The 23,484-nt window shown below is 31.6% G+C and overlaps 1 non-coding gene across 1 annotated transcript; it reads right to left on the bottom strand.

Moving 5' to 3' along the window:
• Window positions 1-37: 37 nt before the first annotated feature.
• On the bottom strand, window positions 38-109 carry TRNAP-UGG (transfer RNA proline (anticodon UGG)). The gene has a single exon. It is a non-coding gene; the product is annotated as a tRNA-Pro (tRNA).
• Window positions 110-23,484: the final 23,375 nt, after the last annotated feature.

Here is a 23,484-nt window from a genome sequence, read left to right as displayed (position 1 = left end):
TTGTTTACTAGTTATTAATAATGATAAAAAAAAAGTTGGGCTCGTCCGGGATTTGAACCCGGGACCTCTCGCACCCAAAGCGAGAATCATACCCCTAGACCAACGAGCCGATTGAGAGAAATCGAGAAAATAATGGCTTAGATCTGCTAAAAAAATGAATATCACTTAATATACACTTTAAGATAGATCAACAAAACTTCAATTTAGAGAGTTACGCATATAATACTTTCAACATGTAAAGGTATAACAAAGATAATTTACATATCTTACTACTTTACTGGATATTATGTAAAACAAAAAATATTAAGAGATGTCAATTTTTGTAACAATGACTTCCAATTTAAAAGTGTTCGCTTAAAGACCTGACTCGAATACAAAATTTGCATACTTAATTTGGCAGGCGCTTGTACTCACGAAATTTAAAGGGAAGGGAAGCTAATAATGAAAATGAAAATGTTATTAAACGTGCATTAATGACGTTTTTAGCGCTTGCATTTATTGCATAATTAGGACTTTTCTTTATCTATTGAGATACCGACGTTTCGTATCCTGCGTTTGATTCCATTAAGATTATTTTTAAAAGAAATTATCTACAACACGAAAAGTTAATATTTGTGTCATTCTTTTCATCATCATTATGTTAGTGTGAATTCTACCCACGCTCGAGATCCTTACGAGCTGCAGGAAAAAAAGAAGACAAGTGTCAATAAAAAATATTTCTGAAAAACTTTTTATCCGAAATTGTAACGTCTTTGTCCCACACCATACAGGAGGAACCAAAAAAACCTTACAGGCCCCCACGGCATCAGTTTTGTGAGCAATGAGCGTCGGCGATATAAGTTCTTCTAGAGATTTCCTCATTTCTGTTTCGATCTCGCTGTGAAGCTCCGAGCATTGCCGGTATATATTTTTGGTGTTGATGTTAAAATTGAATTTTAATGCAGTTTAAATTTTAACAGGCGCTTTTTGTTTTAATTTGAATATTTTAAAGTTTTTCATTACAGGGAGGTGTCGTGGACGATGCAGGACTTGTTAGGCGTGCTATAGCGTTTGCGCAGAGTCGGGTCGGCACACCGATCCGCCGCATTAAATGTATCGCGGGTTGATTTATTTCCGCCGTTTCACTGAAGTTGGCTTCATTTACCATGCAACGAAGCAGAATTGCATATTTATATAGAACATTACATAACTTTATAATCAGCAACATCAAATATTCATGCTTGAATCTTTATTATATTTTTGTTATAAGTTTTTTTGGTATATTTTCGTAGAATCGTATCTTCTCACTATATTGCATGTGAAGGCGTTAACATTATCATTTTCTGTTACAAAGTGTCTAAACAAAAAATATAAATTTTATTATATCTTATAATCCCTAGGCTGAATTATTAAATTAGTTCAAGCAGTAGTAGTAATTAAACATACCGTCTTTTCTGTCCATAGAAGCCCACTGCAAGGCCTAGGGCTCCCTCAAAGATATCTATGGGTGTTATTTCATAATCGAGTTGGCGATCGCTGTGAGATATTATGGTTTGTAGAGGACGCTGTTGCCTATCATCTGGAAACTTGTTAGTGAGCAGTGGCAATCCTCTAAAATTATTGCACAAAGTGTGATAATTCACATAATGAATTAATTATATAGGAAGTATTATAGTAAGTTATTATAATTATAAGATTGTATCCAGAGTCTTGAACCTCCGACATCTGATCACTAGTCTGAGTTCTCTACCGTTGGACACCCACTGCTCAGTTAAATATGTATACAATATAAAAGAAACAAAATGGTTACCCTTTCATTTTAGCAAGAAGAAAAATTTTGGGTTGTAACTGGTCGATAAGATTTACCCGGGCGATAATCCTGCTTTGACTTCGGTGACCGGAGACGTTACATATTAACTTGTTAACAACATAACAAGTGTATGGTACAATATATACAGGATGGTTACATATAGGCGTAAAAGCTTCAGATGTGTAAATGAATGTATACCGTACCTGGCGATAAATATTACACACCGACCTTCGGAAAGAGACTATCGGCTAATTTCGACTTCGTAGAGCATTATCTCCATCCCAGGGTATTGTACCTCATTTGCTGTTAATAATTTTCAGTTCACCTCATAAAAATCAATGATTTTAGAAATAACAGATCGAGAAATGATAGCATAATAAGGACAAGCTTTTTCGAAATTTGAATTACTACATATTACTATTAATTACTGCCCTTGCAGACTTTGTGATGCTAGAAGTAATTGACCTGTCTCATTCTAATAGAAGAAATAATTAATGAAATATTTCAGAGTAAAGCTTTTTACTGACAAATTAGCTATTAATAACTTATGTACTTATTAATAATTTTAAACTATGATATTATAAGCTTCAGAATTTAAAGTTAAGCCGAAGTGATATAATATTGTTGGGTGGTTTTTAACGGATATATGGTGTTTTCACTAAGTTTAATCTTTATATGCAATGTTGATGTATAAACCTTATTTACGGTGTAGATAAAGCTAAAATATCACGCTGTACGTTCGGTGATGTCTTTATTGGTTCGTACACGTTTTTACGAGCGAACACGTACCGAATTTGTTATATGAATATTTGATATCGCATAGGAGCGCTCGTAAAACCTGTGGCGAACAACATTCACTACAACAAAAAAGACAAAAAGGCAAGCCTTGTTACTTTCGTGCGAATAAAAACTCTACGTGTGCAGACATACCACTACTGGGTACGCATTTCCTTTAAATAAGATAGTAGAATAAAGAACAACAAAGACTGCTTTTATATATTTATAACCTTTATCATAATGAATTTAAATTAGTTTTTTTAATAATTAAATACTATATACCGTATTATCTAAGGGTGAAGGTCTTTGTGTAGTGTATGTTGCAGGTGATGACATATGGTTTTGTGAATTACCACAGTACACGATGTAAGAACACACTTGTAAAAAAGCACAAGATCACCCAAAGAGCAATATAAAACTTAGAGCTTTGCTGCGAAATCGAAGAAATGTCGAGATTAGCAGTTGGGACAGAAAGCTTCTTAATTAGCGACCGCGCGGCTTTCGTTCCACTAGTTGGACCGATGACATTGTCAATGTCGCGTGAAGTCGGCTATCTTTGTGGGAGACCTCACATTGGGCGTCTATTGTGGCGTGTATATAATGCACTAAAAAGTTTTGGGCATCATTAATAAGTTTTTGGAAAACAGTTACTTATAACATACATAGCGTAAATTAGATTAGAGTTAGTAATGTTTTATAAATAGCTAATAAAAGTTAAAATAACTTCCGCATAGATCTTATACTTATGGTACAGTTGAAAGACTGTTCTGACCTGAACGATGAAAAACTTCTTATGGTTTTAAGAATTTTTATTAAAAAATTGACATTTAATGCGGTCACGCCGACTGTTCGCGACTTGAGGGATTTTATATCCCTCAAGTCGCGATCGCAATCAGAACGACTTTCCGGTGAAGAAAAGCTCAATTCGTTAACATGTTAAAATGTATAAAAAAAGTTTAGGCTAAACGTCATTTACGCCGATTTCTGCGCGGATTGTAAATGCCATTTGAGCAGTGCAAGTCAGGTAGAAAAAAGGCAAGAAAAAGAAGTGTCACTTGTAACGTCGAATCTCTCAAGAATTTGCTAAGCTGTCAGGCGAAAAGTGTAAGATCCTCCAAAATTGTGGCGTTTTTTAAGTGTGTTGTAATAACCGAATTAATATTAGAGATGTCTACAAATCTAACATCAAACACTTTTTAAACCACTACTAAGACTATTATTGCGACTAAAAAATTTATAATGCACATAAAATGTATACAAAAAATTAACTTTGCTATGGATTGATCATGGAGTGAAATTTAATTACAAGTGTTATATTAAAATAAATGAAGAGAACCATATGCGCTAGAATTTCCTAGCATTACGAATACATATGTACAAGGTGTACCGTACCGAAGCAGGGATCTAATCTCTTGCATAGGGAGGAATTTAATTTAAGATATGAAGGATTATAATCAATTTGCATATTAAATAAATGGAGATTAATTGTAGGTACATTTGTAAGGAATAAATGCTTACATTAAAGCTTTGTCCTGAGAATGTAATAAGATACTAGGTTGCGAACATAAATATCGCAATTACAAATAAAGAACTACAGAACAATTATTACAGCGTCTGTTATTGAAGAAATTACGAAAGGATTCGAATTTTTTTTCATCTTTCTTCTTCTGTCAGTCTTATTACACGAATTTTATTCTTTTCTGCTATTATTAAAAATATTTGTTATTATAAAGTTTTTAATAACCCATCTGTTAAGTGATGGAATTAAACACAAAAATCACATTTTGTTTTTCATGTAATCTATTTTCATAATCACAAGGTGGACAGGCGTCGGAGATACGGGCGGCTTTCAACCAGTCCTATTAGATACCTAAGGAGATGGCATCCAGTGGTAGGCCATCGTAGAACAATGATAAAGTATATTTTATTTGTTTGTTAGTAATCGTAGAATATAATATAATAGATCTTTCGCTAAACCAAGCTATAGAACGCAAAAAAACGTAGACAGTAATAGTATAAAAACAACCACTGTTTCTGAACAGGGGATTTGTAAAAACCAAATAAAGCTCCAAATTTACGGCAATGATATTTACTACTTTGGTTTCTTGAGTTAAGAAAATATTTTCGACTACGGCTTTGCCTCTCGACGTTTCACTTCACATCCAGTGTAATCTCGTTATCAGTTAAGTACATATTGCGCGACGATTTTGGGATCCAATCTAATTTAGAGGACGGTTAAGAAAATAAAATTTCTCGAGTGTTATACTTCCCAAAAATGTTAGTGGTTAAAATTATTTTTGGATAATAATTTTACAACGTTACATTTTATTTAATTTCTTTTACGTTTTCCTCTATTTGTGTACAAACTGTTTTGTTTTAAAATATTTTATATCAATGTTTTAAACTATGTGTTACTTATATATAATTTAATGGTAATTTTAATAGTAACGTTATAATTTAAAGAGTTAAAAATTTCCCAGGGGTGAGAGCGCGTAGTGTAAGTGAAACCGCTTCTTTGATTTTTAAGCAGAGTCAAATTAAAATTAAAAAGCTACAACTTGTTATTTTAGTTGTAATTAATGGCGTGACCCATTTTACAAATTTCAAATTTAAATAAAATTTATTTAAATATTGCGTAAAAATGTGGACTCTGGCATAAATATGTATTATTTTTGTAGTAAAATTGAAGTGCTTAATATTTAATTGGCGAGGTAATGATAGATTTAATTTGAATTCATTAAAAAAACATCGAGTATACTGTTTATGTCTGTTTTCTTTTTAACGTATACCGTTACTCATGAATATAAAGTAAACAAAAAACATTTTACAGCCATAAGGAATTACTTCGTAAGCCTTTATCATCATAATTATTTCAGCCATCGGATGTTCACAGTTGGGTAAAGGTTTCCGCCCCAGATTTTTATTAGGATCGTTTGGAAACAACCTGCATCGAGCGTCTTCCGACCTTATTAATAAATTCATCTATCCTCCTTGTACTACGCTGCGGTTACCGGTCAGTATCCATCACTGCAGAACCTGAACTCCTTAGCAGCCATCAGTTCTGCAAGTTATGTTGATGACTACTGCTGCTTCAACATGCTAATCAGCTCAACTCGGTTACTTTCAGTTGTCACGTAAGCCTTAGACAGAAATTGTTCAACTACTAAAAAAAAACTAAAAAACGTACACAAATTTTAACGTCGAAAATGTTTCCTCATAATTTCACAAAACAACCCTAGTAACAAATTTCCTTTGAGTTATAAATGCAAGGACACCTTGTTTGTTTCTGAAACCTACGACTAACTTTTATAAAAATAAAGAGAAATGTTTGTCAAATAAAATAGGAAATATACGTTGAAACGTTCTTTTGGAACGATAACAATGGGTGCATTGTGTTTGTTTGGATAATAAAGTTGAACATTTGTTAACTTAAGCTCTACATTAAATATGCTAGTGTTGTGGTACGCCGACGTACATATTACAGTGAACACTATACTAATAATAATTTTATGCTTCAGAAAATAGTACTGTTTTTGTGTTCGAAATTCTAAATGAAATATATTTTTTGTCTTTTATGCAACACTCCCAAAAACTATCAATTTGCTTATATGTGCTCCAAAGAAGATGAAAATGTCTTGAAATGTAAATGTTGAAAACTTTTGCAACTTTTCATCAATCAAATGCGGTTTTCAATTTCTCTACAATATGTTTTCTGTCATTTTATCGTGAACCGACGTCCGTGTTTTAAAGGTTACGTTTAAAAATATATTTTTTAAACTTCTGTATGATATTTTAGATGTTGAATTTTTATATTAAAGTATGTAAAATATAAACACTGTGCGATTTTATTACTAATCCGAATTTAATACTGATATTACCCCATATTTCAATTAAAACGTGGGATTTTATTAAAATAATTTTATTAATTATATGTATTTATTTATTTTTAGCATAATGTATGCTATTAAAGCCACTACTATCGTTTCTCGTTGGAGTTCCTACTTTTATAGGACACTTCATAAACAATTTCCAAGTAAACACCTTATCCTCCCAGGGGACGAATAACCTAGAAACGTGTGTCGTTACTTGTAATTTTACTACATTTTACTAAGAAAACTTTCAACTTGAATTTTTCCGGGTGCGGTGTTCAGTAATTCTTAGCGATTGTATGTATATATAGCAAATATGTAATGGAATACTAGATTATGGATAAACAGGGTGATTGGTTATAATGTTAAACATTTAAGGGGTGAATGTATACTTTATTTCTAAAGTAAAAGCTTTATAGCTTGTATACATTTTTCCAATCACTTGTAAAAAGTGGTCAATTTGAATTTCGTTAAATTTTTTTATTTGAATGTGACAAGTTATTAACTTATGGCAGCATTAAAGCCTGCAGAGATAGTAACAATAATAATTTTTTATTAGTTTTAATACAAATTTTAAAAATGCTTTTATTATCATTACGATATCTAATATTTCAGAAACCATTGATTTTCGTATAAGGTGTACTATACATTAATTCACAGCAAATGTGCTATACAATCATCCCTTTAAATGGCGTTCGTCTATCACCTTGTGAATATTAGTGTATCGAAAGTCCAAATTCCAAAAAAGTAATTTAAAGTAATTTTATAAATATAGTCTTATTATAAAATTATTTGTAGTTATACTTTTGTTTTTCATGGTTTCTCAGATTTTTCCTTGTTATAAATTTCATAAACATAAGATAAAATATTTTTATAGGCACTCTCATCTTTAATTCGCTTAATGAAGCAATAAAAAGGCTAGTAGGTGAGAAATAGCAATAAATCGCACCCTTAACCCGTGATACATGGGTGAGCCGTGTCTGGACAGAATAACTAATGGTTAGATACTATATTCATGCGGGTAATTGCGAAATTATCTTTATTTCCTCTCCTCCAGGAAAAATAACTATTATTTTACCATTTAGTATAAATAGTGCCAAGTTTCAACGCATTATTATTATCAGTAAATGTCTTTATCATGAGTTTGTTTTTAAACTTTTTTAATTTTTTTTATAAGTTAATTATTTTGTGCATATTCATGTTCAAAATAACATCAGTACCATAGTCCAATTTTAACTAATATAAAATCTAATTGCTTTAAATAGTATAGCTAAAGAAGGTTCTCCCCTATTATCATAACTGTTGCTTTATGAATATTCCGAGGCTATAGCAAACAAAAATTCCACACATATTTAGGAGTGTATAATGACTGCAAAATATATCAGTAATTTCTATCATTTTATCAGGTTTTTGATCGAACAAAAGTTTTCCGATGCAGTTTTGTTTTGTAAAGGTTTATTAGAAAACATATAAAATATGGTGAACAGTCTAGTTTCTGAATATGTATCAAAAATACAGGTGCAAGGCCGATTAGTCACGTCGACAGTCTAGTGCTTAATTTCCTCCATAATTGAGTTGATGCTCCCCGCTTGCTGATCTCATTTAAATTTCCTCTTTATTTAGGTCGTAAGTATAAAATTTTCATGTTTAAAATTTCATCGCAGTTTTAAATTTTGTTGTAATAACAACTAAATTTAAACATTTAAAATTTAACCACTTTATTTTTTACACATTTAAAAACACTTTCTGAAATTAATTTCTTTTGTGTATCAAATATTAATTAATTTAAAGTGCATTATACAAATTTTATATTATGAAATTTATTACTGTGCACTAAAAAGTGATTTTGTGTAATTGGTTGACCGCTTATTTTCTGTCTCTTCATACATGGTACATACTATCCAGAAATAAGTTTCAGAAATAATGAATACAGTAATGATAATATTGTAAGTAAAATCTTTTTCAAAATTCTGATTATTACATTTTTAGATAAATTTTTCCCCAGTTATTGTTTATTATTTTGTCTGCAGATTTTATACTGCCGTCGCATTCTAGTAGAAAAAATAAGTTAATGTAAAATATTTTAGAATGATCACTTTATAAAGAGTGATTGGAAGTTGGTGTAAAAGTCCTACAAGCTTTTTGTTGACAAATGGGCTTTTAGATCTATAACCAACCATCGTGTACATTTGATGGGTGAGATAAATATATATTTATGTATATTTCGGTTAACCTAAATGTATTAAGAATGTCAAAAGTTAAAAAGGGAAACGTTTGTCTTAATACATTCCACTGCTTTTAAAGCAATGTAAAACATTTCAGTTTCCAGTGGACATAGCAAATCAACGTTGAAGTTACAAGAAACATAATTATCCTTTTTCAAACCGGAGAGCGACCGTTTCTATATTTAGATTAATTAAATAATAAATACAGCGGCGGCGCTGTGGAATATTAAATTTTTATTTTTAGCCTCAATATTTAGACAATTTTACAACAAATTTTATGATAATTTTCGAAGAGCTATTTTTAGAACAAGGAAATAAATGATTCAATTTTGAAGGCGCGTTGCTATCCGACCAATATTGGAATTTTCTCTATGCGATATCATGCTCATACAGAATACTGCATATCAAACCTTTGCCACCGCTCAATGATTCCAGTTCTATGGGTTTTTATTACCCATTACCATTGAAATTATTGAATATGCGTACTTTACGCAATAAGTATATTTTGTCAATTAGTACGTAGTATTTTATGTGAACATAACTTGCATAAAGTTATAAACACAATTAACCTGAAGCGCATTTAGCTTAATATCTCATTTTTTAAAAACCTTTATACAGAATAAACGTTATTTTATTAAAATTATAACTAACGACGCGTACGAACACCGAACATCGAAAACCGCCAATATTGCACAGGACTATTTCTATGAGCAGTGGAAGCCTAACGCTAGAGAGCTGAGAATAGCGATCGTAGGTCGCGGGTTTATTTTCCGGGACACAATCTTTTATAATTCGCACTTAGTACATTATTTATAAAGAACTCCCGCTGCTCATGAACAGGTTTCCAGAGGGTGGGCTGCAGCTTCCTGTGTGTATCATAATACCACACTGCGATCGGCAATCCGCTTGCCGTATGGAGAAGGTCTATATTTAGCAGTAGGTATCGATAGGCTGAAACGATGACGAAGATGACACTTATTGTGGTACAGGAGTTGGGAGAAAAAATTTTAGGCAACCTGTTTTAAAAAAACAAATGTATGGAAGAAGCAGTGTGAAGAAGTGTGAGGACATTCTGCGGATGAAATGATGATGATGGAAGCTTTCAGCAGTCATTCTCGCCTGCTGGTCATCATCTAACTTTAGTTGTATTATTCTAGTGGCATGCCTGTTTTTTGACATCGACAAATAATGTACAAACGCACACTCCTTAGCATTTAAGGCTTTATCGGATGATAGCAGAGAGGTTAAGACTAAAAACCTTTTTGCAGAACCCAAGCATGTAATGAAGCGATTGAAGTGTCCCTGGACATTCCGACTCGAGCCATTACCTATAAATACTATACCGAATCGATAGAGGTTTTATATCATAAACCTGTGAATTTTTTGCGACCTCATGAGTGACCAGATTATAAAATTTTAATATTCTCTGTAAAAATTAGGTCTATAATTTTTTTTAAATTAATTTTATTTTGCTCATGCTTAACATTGACCTAACCAAATTCTAATAAAAACTTTACACGAGTATTTCTTACAAGGTAAAAGGCTCTTAACTAAATTATCCTTGAAGCGATCGTATCCGTACGAAATCTCATCTCCGTCGGGTGAAAAAGCATCGGTTTTTTACATCTCTTTATAGCCATTACAAATGGCTCTTCGATTATCTTTTTTTTTTAAAAACATTTCTTTTTTACGTATATATTTCATTTAAACTAATAATGAGAAATTGAATAAAACATCTGTACGTTTTTTTTAATATTCTTTATTGTACGCGATAGTAAACAGTTCCATAATAAAAAAGAAGAAAGTGTTATAGGCGGGTATTGGGATTCCGAGCAGAAGATTCTGATTTAACAAATGAATGTCTTTTGCTTGTCACTAGCAGTGGTGGTTGCACTGGTAGAGAATGGCACATAAAAGGCCGCAGACGAGTTCGTGAGAAAGTGCTCGTATCATGCTCGGTGGCATGATGGCTGTGGCACTAAACACATCGTCCCACCAGTCTTTTAACTCGGGTTCATTAGAATAGAGCTAAGGTATCCCCTACCTATCGTAAAAGATAAGTAAAGAAGGGCCAGGTACTAGAACGTTAAAAATTAATGAATCATTGAAACTATTTAAAAAGTATTATGTGAAACTACGAAGGAACTGCACTACGACATGGGCGGAGTAGCAGACGAACGGTAGCCATAATAAAACACAATAATTTATTGTATATTAAACAGAGTTTTCACTTAAATATCATTTAAAGTACTTTAAAAAGCAGCTTTAATATCGGAGCAGTATTTAAACTTTTCTCTTTACAGTGAAATATATAAAAGCGTATAATGGTGAAACTTTTGCACTTTAAACTTTAAAGGATTACTACGCTTTTGATGCGGGTTATTTTTTAGTGTTTCCTTTACGTTGCTAGAAATGATCTTTTTTAAGAATATAATGTAAACGATCGTAAAATTATTTCATGTTGTATATGGCATTACCTATTGGACTATGTTATTAACTAGGCCACAGATTTTTGTTTACTTTCATAAACGTGATTCTCAATTTGATCGAATTCATATAAAATAAGTTTTTTTTATACAATCTATGTTCAAAAAGTCAGTATGCAGCATAAAACGTTGTTAATGTTGAGATTGTCTTGAGTAACATTGGAAACGATGCAATACATTTAAAGGTTTAAAGAGGTTTTAAGAAATTTTTCAAGGGCTGCGAGAATTTAAGGATTCTTGAAGAGAAAAAAGTAAAAAAGCGTTATGTATACAGGCTGTTCCATGGATAAATTTCAAGTGAAATCGAAATCAATTGAAAGAATCAAACCCAAGAAAGTTTATTAAAAAACTGTATTACGTATTTTTAAAATTATTCCCAAGTGTAGGACTATTTGTACATGTTTCTAAAATAGTTAAACGTGTATTAAAATATAAAAATAAAAATTACAACCCGTTACCGGAACGTCTGACAGACACATCATAGATGTGAAATTATTGCGATGAACTGTCAAATATTTTTCAAGGAAATATTTAAACTTTTTTTTCGGTTTGTTTTACTACAATAAATAATTTTTATTTAACTTTATTTAAATTTAAACTCAATAGACGCATAATACATACGTAGTACATTTATGATGAGGAAGTAAGAATTATAATTGTAAAGGGTAATGCATAGGACTACAAAGCAACCTTTGAAATGAAGCAGGAATTTCAAAAGGAGCGCCCAAAGTCTAAATAAGCTTGTTAAATTGGGATCCTAACTAAGTTACATTTCTCCGTTTCATGAAAGTTTGGCAGCACCCCAAGAACAGAATATTCAAAATGTAACTTATATACAATACACGCAGATCGGGTAGAATTTGTATGTGGTTACATAGTCATTATAAATAAGCACACGAGTAAACTATAACGTTATGTTTTATTTGATACTTACTAACAATATTACTTTGAAAGTGACGACGGTATTAAGAATAAAAACATTATTTCTTAGACGCAAATAAACAATCCTATTTAGACTGCTTATTTTTGAGTCAAGTTATTGAAGAGTTCCTGGCAGTAATCAAATGGTCGGTTTTAAATAAACTATAACTTGCAACCGAATATTACTTCAATAATTTTGTAGTAAACAGAAAAGAAATACCAAACATCGTATTATGATTATATGCTATTACCGAAAAATCAAAGTTTTTTATTAACATTTGAAATACTGTGATAAATTACCACCAGATAATTTAATTATTTTTAATTTTTAAAAACACTCGCTATTTAGTTTTGTAATATTATATCTCAATTCTTCAATTATAGACAAGAAAGATTCTATTACACAAAGTATTTTAGAGAATTATACGACGATAGTTATTTATTCGTGTTACAAAAAATGAACGTTTTTAATTAATGTTAGTGTTAATTGTTTATTTAATGTTAGTTCTAATTGTACGAATTGTAATATGCTGTTTGAGGATAAGAGAAGAAAAAAGAATAATTTATGACCTATATAAGCATAAATAGCAAATTTAATAATACTGTAACTATGTGTAATAAGTTACTTGGAACTAAATTCTAAATTTAAATTATCGTGTATTTATGAAGTGATATAACTGTCGAGATATCCCATTACTTCCATATCGTTTCACCTTACCATACATACGTTCTGTAATAAATGACGTTTCGTTCGATATAAAAATCATAGATCACTGGAAGGTCAGAGATTAATGATGAAATACGCGACTATTATGCGAAAACCTTTGTGTAAATTGTATAACATTACCTTTTAAATATGCCCTGGGACCAACTATTAAAAATAAGAGCCGTGCAGGTTACATTTCAAGATATTTTGGATAACATAATTTCATTTACATAGTTCTCTGCATTACATTCTATGTGGAATTTAAAAAAGTAATTGTAGTTATTTTGATGTTTTATTCAAATATTTTTTGACGTCTCACTTTATTTCGGTTTTCGTGGACGCTTTTATGGGTAGTATTTGCAATTTGAATCAACGATCCCTAGTACTGCTATCCGCATAGCTATGAATGTTACTCATTTACAATATTTAATTGAGATATAAGTGACATAGTGTTGTAGGATGACATTTAAATTTATAGGTTACCATTATCTGCAAGTGAGAAGTGGTAGCCAAGTGGGTAAAGGGCTGAAACTTGCAATCATAGATCGCGGTTTCGATTCCCGGGTTACAATGTTTTGTGATTCACACTTTGTACAATTATTACATAGGATTGTCACCGCTCAAAAACATAATTCCAGAGGATAGGTAGCATTGTCATCTGTGTACCATAAGTCCACTGAAATCGCAATCCCGCCTGTCAAGCGTAGCAATTTTGATATATTCCCCATAGATATCTTTGGTAAAGGCTTACGCTATGAAGTGAAAATCTACGTGTATCTGTATCTACACCCTTGGAAGCAAAGTAAATAATTGAAATATTGTGGATGGATTGTAATTCATGAGACATCTTAACGTCAATAAGAGATTTATCTCTGAGATGTCTCTACCACCTGTTTAGATGATACACCCCTCATACCTAAGAAGAACTGACAGACGAAAGAAACTAAGTGGGAGCTGTATTATAATTCTTTTAAATAGATTATTGTTATTATTCTTATTATAGAATAAAAGAGAATAAAATATAAAATTACGTTTCTAGTTAACATTGAAATAGCCTAAAAATGAACACATCATTTCCACGTTATTCCAACAATGTAATAACCCCTGTATACAGACGTTCTTTAACATTTTTTATGTCAAGCAATAGGAGATTTCTTAGCATTATCTAGGATTCTATTGTCAAAGCGTATAATACCCATAGATAGATTTATTTACTCAATGAAATCGAGGCTTAGGTATAAAAAATTATTTTGGCTTATTTATAGTAATATTTTGGTTCCCGGGATATCCACCATTCCAATCAAAAATAATTGCTAAAATTTTCCCAATCAAAAGATTTAAATGAATTGTTAGGAAATATTATAAACACTGGTTATATTACAATAACAGTTGGTTTGTTAATTGTAAAAAACATGTGATCCAGACACCGTATTTCATACTAAAGAAAAGCTTTATTTATATATATCAGTAATAATCCAAAAATGATTAAGTTAAGAAACCTAAACTAATTAAGGGAAAACTTTATTTATACAGGCACTGATAAATAAGTTATTTAAAATGTTACTGAAATTTTTATTAAAAAAATGTTTAAAGTGAAATTGCTGCGTTTATTAAGTATGCAAATTGTTTTAGTAAATAAATCTTGGCCTATCTCAAAACTTGACTCCTACTTTTGTTTATTTAACATCAAGGCTGCCTAAAGAGGGTCATTAGTGGGGAAAAGGATCCTTGTGGTCAATTTATGTCACAATCAAAGCGAAACTCGGCTACGCAGCAATCCGGTCGGTTTTTGATCGTTTGCCAACACCGAGGTCATAAGCGTGTGACGTTATTTATGTTTGTATACTTAATAATTTCTGCGTTTTCCAACGATTAAGAACGAAATTAATAATTTTCAGATAAAACTTTTTCTCATTAATATCAATTGGATTTGCCATTGCAAGGAGACCTAAAGATACCTTTCTAAGTTTTAGTAAAATTCACAAAGAAAATAAAAATAGACACATGTTAAATTCAAGTCTAAAAGCGAAAACATTTTTGTAAATGTACATAATAATTAAACAAGGGCATATTCATGTACACACACGATTCATAGACATTATATTTTTATGGAGCAAGTGCTGTTGTCTAATGGGCGCTTTGAAAGAGGTATTTATAAAATATTCATTCTTAAAAAGGAAAGGCTAGTCGCTTTTATCGAGCTGGCCACAGCTTTTATGGGACGTACCTACGCTATATAAAATATTTACATGACATATTTAGCAGACCTTCGATCTGATATAGATGAAAAAGAAAGTATCGTGTTTGAAACCGTATTCATAAATATCATTTGTTGTAATAAATTTAAAAAAAAATAACTATGGTGGAATTATTTGTTTGTACCTTGTTTGTACGTTACTGTAACTTTTTTTTAAAGTTTAATATTTATATTACAGTATAAGCTAATAAAGATGTAATATCGTTTTGTGTCGTTCACAATTGCCTAGGTTATATATAATTTAAAAAAATATATACATTTCATCAAAAACAAACACTTCAAAATATAGCGCTTTCGACACCAGAGAAACTTTATTAAATTTTTAATCTCAACCAAAAATATTACCTTTTTAATAAGAGTAACCAAATGACTAATATTTACGGAGGCTCTTCCTCCACCGAATTTTACATTAAATATTTTGTCAAGATTTTTTAATAACAAATTTATATGTTTGTACATTTTTAATAAATAATTATCTCTTTGGTAAATAGACATCACTACTGTTTTAGACTATGATATAATTAATTATTTAAAGAGTTTTAACTCTTTAAATAAAAAAAAAAACTTTTACTAATTAAGAAGAAAAATTAATTAAAACCAATCCTTAGTCACGATATTATTAATCGTTATTATTTTGAAATAAATTTCTTTAAGTAAAAACTTTTCGTACAATTTTCACACTCATCAATCTTTGAAGTTGTAATGGTTTTATCTCCAAGGAATCCAACTTTGCCGGAAACATGTATGAACATATATTACTCAGAAAATTCGGTGTCCAAATTTGTATAAAATTGGAAGTGATGTGTTATAATGTTCACAGATTTTATTATATATATTAGGAGTTTGAATATATAATAATATTGAGTGTGGTTTTACGAATTTTTAAATCTAATATTTTACAACATAAGTGCTGACTTACAAAGAGAACTTTGTAAATTTTCTAGATAGAAAAGAGACATCGACGAACCTTTGATGAAAGTTAATTCTATTATTTCATGTATAATTTGTTACACATCTTTCACTAAATTTCGATGTAACTTAAAGCCTAAATGTAACTTCATCGAAATTTAGTGAATGATTTTTAATTATATTATTATGTACATTCGTTTAATTATTTATAATTTGTAGCAAATAACAATGTAATATACACAAACCGTGATGTTTTTATGTTAATTACGTAAACAGAATCATAACAACAAGGACTGTAACCAGATCCTACACATTGTGTATGTGTATAGGGTATCATAAGGGTATCATATGTGTGTATAAATTCACTTACACAACTCACGTACTTGTATAGACGTGAACCCTGACAAAAGTCATGCGATCGTCGTCAAACTATCCCGCCAACTTAGATGTAGACTCGGTCAAAATCCGGGCGTCATATCCCTCTACGGTCATTCCGTCCCCTGGACGAAAACCGTAAAATACCTAGGTGTCTCCTTCGATACTAGGCTCTTATTTCAAAAGCACACTAACCTCGTCGCAAACAAAGCCCGCACCATACTGTTCAGGCTTTACCCCCTCCTCAGCCCCTCAAGTAAGCTGTCCCTCAGGCACAAAATCCTCCTCTATAAGACTTGCGTAAGACCCGTATCCGCTAACGCAAACGTACTCCCCCGGCACCTCCTTCAGAAACCTCGTAAGGCGTCCAAAAGACGTCCTTTCAGATCCTATCGCAGGGTTCCTACAATTCACTCACCACACACCGCACGCTTCAGACACTCACTACACTGCAAGCAATAACACCAACTAAAGGAACCACTCCACTGCCGACCGCTCACCGCACGAAAAAACGCGTGCGATGCTCAAAAATTATTCATCACACTTCCTACCGTCCGTTACGTAAACGGCATCGGCCTCCCGACGACGCCCCCGCGAACAGCGTGGGCGATCTGAGGTAGGATCAGTATCCTTCCTTATATTGCCGAGTGGTCAACGCCGCCCTCCACACTTAACTCTTCATTCAGCACACGATTAGTAACACTGACTAGACAGACTTACTTGGGCGCGCTGGCCGCAAGTTCTGCCGGCTGACTGGGTCGCGCTGGGTTTGTGTCCTCGGGGGCTGGTTGGGTGAGCCCCGCTGCTACTATCTCGCGGCCACTACCTTGTGTGACTTCCTCGTCCTCCCGCCGAGTGCTGATACGGGTTCGGAAACTCGAATTCTTTAATTTTATATAGTTCATGGACCCCTCCGTTCTGTGAATTCGTTTCCGATGAAGCTGTAAAAGTCGCAAGGCTAACAGCAAAAACTTCAAATGAGACAATAGACGTACTAGTGTTTGGATATATATAGAATCTGAAGTGCATTTTTTCTCTACCAATATTTATTACATTTTGGGCACTGTTGCTGAAAGATTAAATTGAAATACTTTCAGTACCAATACACTAGTTAATTATTACCATCGTCAAAAGGGATTACTTTATTTGCCCACGGTTATGTCGATGCGTTGTGTAGTTGTAATCCTCATTTTTAATTTTGGAGTTTTTTATTGTGGAAATAATATATTAATGCGCACATATTAAAAAAAATCAAACATTCTTTATACGCGTTAAAGATGTAGTTAAGATTATGTTGTTTAAAAATGTCGAATATTTCATAACAATCATTAATAAATATATCTCTTTAAACTATACAAACTCAAAGATTAATATTTTTTGATTAACTTAATGTTTCGTAAAAAGTAAAACAAAAGATTTTTTTAAGATTTATTCTAAGTAAAATTTTCTTAAGCGTTTTAATCAATACAAATACGCAAATCGAATCTTTTTTTTTAATTATTAGGATTTATATAAATGATGGATTTAACAGATTTTCCGAAGTATTTATATTAAAGTGAAATAATAATGTTAACATTGAAGGATAAAGAAATAACTGTTTGCATAAATCTTCATAAATCATAACGAATCCAATAAGTTTAACGGTATGGCAGACGTCAGTTTTGACGAAGCTTGGGGGTGCGAAGAGGGCAAGCTGTTTATATTCTGCTATTTGTCTGGTAACAGATCGGGTGACACGTGTCGGATTGAGAAGCCGGTGAAATATTAAACTTTCAAAACTTAACTTGATGATATACTAAAAATTGAAATTCTATTTTTAATTTCAAAACATTTTCAAATTTGACAATTAGACGTTTGGATATATACGTTTATATAGAATGATTGGTTATGGGTGTAAAAGTCTTAAGGCGGGTGAATGTACAGCTCATTTTTCATCAAAAAGCCCTAAAGCTTTTTCCAACTCCAGTCATAAGAGATCACATTGAAATACGATTTAAAAATACATTTTTTGTACTGGATTGAGATAGGCCAACTAGTTCTGTATGTCTGCAGGGACAGACAGTAAATAATAATTAATTTTTTAACGTGATAACCCGAACTTTGAAAACGTTTTTTCTTACTAAATAGTCATTACGTTATTTAATATTTCTGAATCAAATGATTTTTGCAATGAGTATACCATACATAAATTGATAACAAATGAGCTATACACTTACCCTTTTAAAGCCTTTCTACTTATAACCAATCATCCTGTATACTGGTGAATAAGCATTTGTTTGTCAAATAACGCAGCGCTCTGTGTATGTATAGAGCATGACATATTGCCGTGTTGACTCTGACGTTATTGGATAGCGAAGCTTACAAGGCTCGCTTAATTATTGTCATGTACATGAAGTTTCAGCACATTTAAATTATTGTTTATTTATTTATATATATTCAAGACTACAACCAAAGAGTGATTTGCTGTCTTTAATTTTGTATTGTAGAGAATACAGGTGGATAACCTATATAATACACTACAAAGTAATCACTCAAGTTGAGTGGATACATATGTAAGAGCTTTTAAAACATTTAAATTCATAATCAAAGACCCAATATGTAAAAGAAAATCGTAATCTGTTTTCCAGGTGTTACACTAAGTCAAACATTTTTGGTTATTTATTCATTACAATATTACGTACATGAACGTTGATGATATGAATTTATTAAATATGTACCTAAACATATAATGTCAGTGTTATTGTGTCGAGTAATAAATTATTTCCCAAAGACATTTTACCACAGTAATCAATCACAATGAGATTTATACCGCCATTCCACAACTAGACTGAGATACGCGCCATATTCGCAATAATGGATTGGTACGATCACTCCGATAAGCGTTTTATGGACGCAATGAATTTTGTTTACACAAAACACTTTTATTTTCAAACTTTTATTTGTATTATCGCTTCTTTCCTACCCTTTTCAATTGGTACTTAATGAGATTAACTTGTATATTGTTTTTTACGTAGTTTAGATAGATAGATAATAATATTACATTCCATACCTCTTATGTATAAAGAAATTCGTATTCTTCTATAGCTTTCTATAGTGTATTAATTACATAGGATTGCCACAGCCCACTAACAAGCTTCCAGAGGATAAGCAGCAATGTCCTCTGCGTACTATAAAACCAAATGCGATAGCCAACCCGCCTGCCAATCTTTGCAATTATAATATATATTGCCCATAAATATCTTTGGACCAGGCCTATGTCTTGTAGTAGGCGTCTAGTTAAAAAAATGTCTCGGTATTAAGATTTTAAGAAAAGTATTGCCAGATGGAGTGACTGCTAATGAGACATTTATTCTGGATAACAGCGCGTTTATATTATTATGTATACAATATATTATATGGCATCAGGTGGTAGTTTCGTTCGTTATTATTTTGTATCATAAATGTATATAAATACAGCAGAATAGAATTTCTGATTAAAGTGCATAAAGTATGAAAATTACTGATAGGAAACTCACAGTCACACTCACACACACAGTAAACATATTTTTACATTAGGTTCTACCATAGTATAGTGTCATATATATGACACGACAGACATTGTTAATTTTATTTTCTGGAAGGTGGTGATGGTGTTGTCGATTTACAATACCGGAACAGGCGATATACCAAATGGTATGTGACAAATAAAGGTTTTCTAGTTTATGTCAGAAACACTCAACGACTTCCCTTGCGATATATTTATCAACATTGGTAACGCAAGCCTTCATGAATATTGATTTTTTTCAAAAGAACCATGTAATAAAATACTTTTGCTACTTTGCTAAAATGCTTGTTGCACAAGCGATATGCCCGCGAATTGCTACTTCAGACGAGTACTTATTTGAGCCACTTCCGTAAACTTGTTTTTTTCTGGATCTTCTCATTTCAGGTCTCGCAGCGAAATACGAATATAGCTCTAATTGCTCTTTGGACATGGCTGGTTTTATACTATTGCGTAAGGTTGTCTTGAGCCTTAGTATAAAACTAGCCGTAAATTAGGTTACCGCAAAATGACTACCGCCTCTAATAATATTTGTTTAGTGTATTTTCTTTGTGAGAAGATTTTTGTAAGAAAAAAAAATCTTTTTAATTTCCTATAACAACGGAGGTGACTCTTTGTTTATAAAAGCTTAAACGGAAAATACCAAACTTTACTGAAACAATGTACCCCTTTCGGAGATAAAGCAATCTTTAGCTACTTAAGAGCTGTCAAATAAATTTTGCTTGTTATCTGAACTTTTTTTTATTTTGTTCTTTGGTTTCATATGGAAATAAGCTTCTTTGATACATTGTTTATTTAATTAATAACATGATACATCAACGTTTGTAGCGTAGAATTTTAATTTTTTACTTGCAGAACTTACTTTCTTTTTAGTGAATTAAAAAAAGTAATAGCGCAATAAAAGAAAATGGATTTGAAGTAAGGGAGAGGATTAATCATTACTGCTCTTGCTAATTCGACGTTTTAGTCCACTTTAAGGCACAGGCCTTCGGCAAAGATATCTATGGGTGGATATACCGCAATCACGACGTATGGCAGGCGGGTTGGTAATTACAGTGTGATATTATAGTACACAGAGGACGCTGCTTTTGTGGAAACATGCTTGCGAGAAGAGGCAATACTCAAAAACAATTAATGCACAAAGTGTGACTTATATATGATTTTATCCTGGGAATCGAACCCGCAACCTACAATCGCAAGTCCTAGTCCTGTACCCCTGAATATACACGTATATTTATATACATATATTATTCGTAATTAGTGTAAGGTATTTAAGTTCGAAAATTGTTTTATTTGTCTTAGAATATCAGTCGGAGTTCTTTTTTAATTTTAAATATGTGTATATATATATACATATGTATATATATACACACACACACACATAATTATATATATATATATATATATATATATATATATATTTATATATATATATATGTGTATGTATATATACACATACATATACATTTATGTTAAGATATTTCATCTTGTCTGTTCAACTATATTGTGTGTCAATTACAAAAAAGTCATCATTATATATGAATTGCTTTTTTGGTAGTGGTCATTTAAACTTTATCACACAACGGTTCTTTTCTTTCCTAGAAAAATAAATAAATCTTGTTGCCTAACAAACTAATAGTATACATTTATTTGAGACTAAGAGGGCAATTAAGTCCGCCAGTATTGCAGCGGTCTGGGTGAAAGAGCGCAGTAGTTGGTCAAATTATTGGACTGAGGGGACGCAATATCTTTCTGAGGTGTTTTCATCAAAACGAGGACTTACTATCGGGGCAATGACCTGACCGTCTCGACATTTGTAAAGAAAAATAAAATTAATTAAATAAATTTGGATAATCTTATAATATAAATATTAATAATATTAATAATATAAATATTAATAATATAGCAATCTCTGCGTTAGTTATTACTTTTATACAGATATGAATTTGAGCTGAAACTCTCTCAAAATACGAGAAACTTTTGAATTTTAAACAGTTAATTTTATTTTACGGGGATTTCGGATCCAAAGATTATTTCTCTAGAGTCAAATGCCTTTTATTTTTATTTTAGTTTCATCTTCATAGAATTCTCGCAATTTTCCAGCTTAATGAGCTACGGTTCGCTGCATTCAACTTATTTCTCTGCTTAAGGCGCTGTCAGATTTTAAATGAAAGACCAACTTCTACTTATGAATCCTTACTTCATTTTAACCTAGTTACAATTTTTAACTATTACTTACGAGCATTATGAAAACATTTTAAATAATTTTATTTTTCTCTGCACGCCATCTTAAACAACTATTCTTAAGATGAAAACGTAAAATAATTAAAAATTATTTATCAAATTTTACAGAGTTCCTGTGTTTTAAGAAAATCTTGTTATTTTTTAAACGAAACTAACACTAGAGAAGATCGAAAATATTTTCAAAATGTATATAATTTAACGCTGAAATATTGAAAATGTATAACATTTATTTTAAGGTTCTAATTAGATCATACTTGTAATATTCGCAGTAAATCGCGTTTGTTACATATATATAAAACAAACTTGTAAATATGTAACAAATACATATAAATATACGTTATACGAGTATATATCTCAGTGAAACTATAAAAAATTAACATATTTTGTAAACACGTGGGCGTAAAAAGTTGTAATTTATGTAATAAAAACCTACCGTAATGTGAGATATTAATTACGTGTAAAAAAAACTGTGCGTAAAATATTTAAGTGGTTTTTACCCTAAATCAATTTGACAGGCCGGCAGCTGTACGAGAGCGCGATAAGTGCGACTCTACAGAATAACAACGTCAATATTGATTTTCTCTCTTCATGATTGAGACCCGCACACAGTATTACTCTTTAATATACCCGACCGAAGAAAATATGTTTCTTATTATTATTTGACATTTGATATTTTGATTTATATAACATTCTTCGATACCTTAACCTATAGATAACAAGGAAGTTATTTACGAATTCGTTATATTTTTATTATATCGTAGTCGACTCTTGGAAAGTAAAGAGGTCTTATACGTGATAACGGTTTTGATATCAAAGTAACAGATATTATTATACAATATTAACGCTTGTATTTTTTTGTACAAAATGTACAATTATATAACATATAGATTAATTATGAAGGTTGTAATTACTTACATCATTTTAATTGTTTTATAATTGCTATCGTAGAATATTCACTGCCGAATCACTCTTCCCCATTGAATTCCTAGTTGATTGGTTGAAGAAGACCTGCATCCAACATCTTCCGAAGTTTATAATGAAGTCGTCTGTCCACTATGTTGGTGAACGCCCTACTCTGCGCTTACCGGTGCGTGATCTCCAGCCCAGAACACCCTAGCAGCCATCATATCTGCGCACTTTGTAGGCTTCCAACTGCCATTTCAAAATGTTAATTGGCCGGGCTCTGCCAGCCACTTTCATTCGTCTATGAATATCTTTATTCCAAATTTGATTTTAGAAAAATCCTGCACGTAAACTTACCAATGAGACCTATAGTAACTCTTTACAAATGAACTTAACCTAAAAAATATATATATATGAAAATGGGAACTAGAAACCAGTTTTGCATTCATAGCTAATGTGATATGCATATTGAAACATTATTT

Source organism: Battus philenor, unplaced genomic scaffold, assembly GCF_028537555.1.
Source record: "Battus philenor isolate CCGP_79_NKW_IND1 unplaced genomic scaffold, ilBatPhil1.0.hap1 SCAF_2, whole genome shotgun sequence".
Taxonomy (NCBI): Eukaryota; Metazoa; Arthropoda; class Insecta; order Lepidoptera; family Papilionidae; genus Battus; species Battus philenor.
Note: the sequence above shows the minus strand (reverse complement) of the source record. Positions and strands in the feature narration are given on the sequence as shown.